We start from the raw sequence: 2,517 nt of genomic DNA on the forward strand, positions 1-2,517 counted from the left end.
GTGGATATTCTTTGTTGGTTATGTGTTCAACAGGAACTTCTACTCTGCTTTTGTTTAATTTTATTTTGTTTCAGAGTCCTGGATGAACAGGTCTGTTTGCCTGATCCAGAGGCTGGGAATTTGCAGGTGAGGGGGTTGCCTGGGTGAGAACTTAGGGATCTATGGTAGGGTGAGTGGTTAATTTGGTTTGGGAAGGTAAATCTGGGACTTGGCTTTAGGGAGTAGGAGCCAGCCTGTGAGAGAGGCTTGCAGGGACTATGATGAGAGGAATGGGGTAGCTAGTCCTCCTAAAATAAAAGTATTTTTAAAGTACTTAGCTGTGGTACATATTTAGAGAATTTAATTATACTCTCATACAGTCACTAATTTTATGCAGAAATGAACAAGATCAAGAATCATTCCAGAGGCCTGGAAGTCTCTGTTTCCTTATGTTCATACATCAACCCTGGTTCTTATAATCCTTCTGTCCCCCCTTCTGCAACAGTCCCTGAGCCATAGGTAGATGAGGCTTAATATAGGAGCATGCACAACACCCATGCAAACTCAGTCAGACAAAAACCCAGCATAGAACTGAAGAAAAACCTAAACTGAGGAACTATTGGCAACTGATTACTGCTGGGTGGGGGAGAGCTGATCTTCTTTAAAGTCCTTCTTTAAAGAACGTAGATTGACTGACTAGAACCCAGTGGGTGAACTTGCAATGAAGGACATCTATGTGCAAAAATTTGACCAGCTGGGCCTTAACAAAATGCACGAAATCTTATGTATGTGGAAGGGGGCTATGGGGGGGGTACATATGGGTAGGGGGTCTAAATATGCTTAAGATTTATTGAATGGAATGTACAAAAAATCGTTAGAAATATACATTAAAATTTTTTAAAAATGGAGTCTGGCATAATACACCAAAAAAAGAGTGATTCTAGCCCCTATAACTGAATCAACGAATATACCAGCAGGAGGGAGAACACAGGGTTCTGTGAAAAACTAACAATGTTTTCTAAAATATAAAATATTGAGCTTGGAATGTGTGCAAAATTCTATTCCAAGATGGGGAGTCTTAATTAGATATAAAATTAGTGCTTGAAAAGACTCAGCTGGGTGTAAAAACTGAGATAAAACCATTTGTTTGCAGAGGGCCAGAAACATAAACCATACAGATCAGAGACACAGAGGCAAAAGCTTAATTCACTAAAACATACTGAGATTATGGTCACATCAAGGAAGGTAGGGCACTTCTGATGAGAGATAAAGTAAGATGAACATTGAAAACCACCTTTGATATTTAGTTACAGGAAGTATTTGGTAACTTTCCAAGAGATACTTTTGTGGGAGAATCAAGACTGAAAATATATTAATAAACAGGTTATTTGTGAAGATAAAGATATGGAAAAAACAAAGCAAAAAGGAAACAAACTACTTTCAAGAAACTGGCTGTGTAGTCTTCTGTTGTGGTGCATGCATATGTAACCCAGAAGTTAGGAGGCTGAGGCATGATGATCAAAGTTTGAGGTCAACTTGGGCTATACAGTGCTTGTCAGTCCAGCTTTGTCTGTGTAGTTAGTTCCTGGCTAAAACACAAGTAGAGAAATGGGTTATGGGAAGAGAAGGAGCTTTGACCTAAATAACATTGAAGGAGGTGGTGTCAGGAACTGAAGTTTGTAAGATGAGAAATCAGCAGAAACATAATAAAATATTTCCAGGAGATAATTCAAGGGAGGAAATGTCTGGAGCTTTGGTAAAATTGGATTGTATCTCAGTTCACATGTGTGATAATGTAAATGCGCTAATAATAACTCTTCGTAATCTGTTCTTAATCACAGCACATATGGGTTTACATAGTAAGTATACTATGTATGACATGGGAGAGTGATGGGGAATTTTAGGTTATAAAAAGGGATCGAGGACACAAATTAAAAGAAGACAAAATGATTGCTTTTATCATATTTGGAATTAGATCAGAACAAGGAAGAAAGAGGCAACATTGCATAGTCGGTAGTGAGACAGTGTTCTAATTAGGAATAGTAAACAGGATCAGCAAGGTTTTCAGGAAAAAGCAATGGGTATCCAACACTATTTTCAATAAATGCTAGGATAACTGAATATCCATACACAAAATAATTAATTTTTATTATTCACTACAGGCATCATAAATATAAATGTAGCCTCAAATTTTACTAAAATCCCAGAAGAAAACTCTAGGACTTTTTCTTCATAATTTTGAATTAAGTAAAGCAGTTTTAGACTACACATCAAAAGCACTAGACTCAAAATGAAGAATATATTTCATCATAATTTAAAAAGTTTGTGTTTCAAAAGATACGATCCTATATTGGGGGAAAGAACTCATAGCTTGGGAGAAAATATTTTCAAAACACATATATTGTGAGACACTATCTTTAATCTATCTATCTATCTATCTATCTATCTACCTACCTACCTATCTATCATCTATCTACCTATCTATCTATCATCTATCTATCTATCTATCTATCTATCTATCTATCTATCTATCATCTA

This window comes from Nannospalax galili, unplaced genomic scaffold (genome assembly GCF_000622305.1).
Source record: "Nannospalax galili isolate Female #2095 unplaced genomic scaffold, S.galili_v1.0 scaffold1066, whole genome shotgun sequence".
Lineage (NCBI taxonomy): Eukaryota > Metazoa > Chordata > Mammalia > Rodentia > Spalacidae > Nannospalax > Nannospalax galili.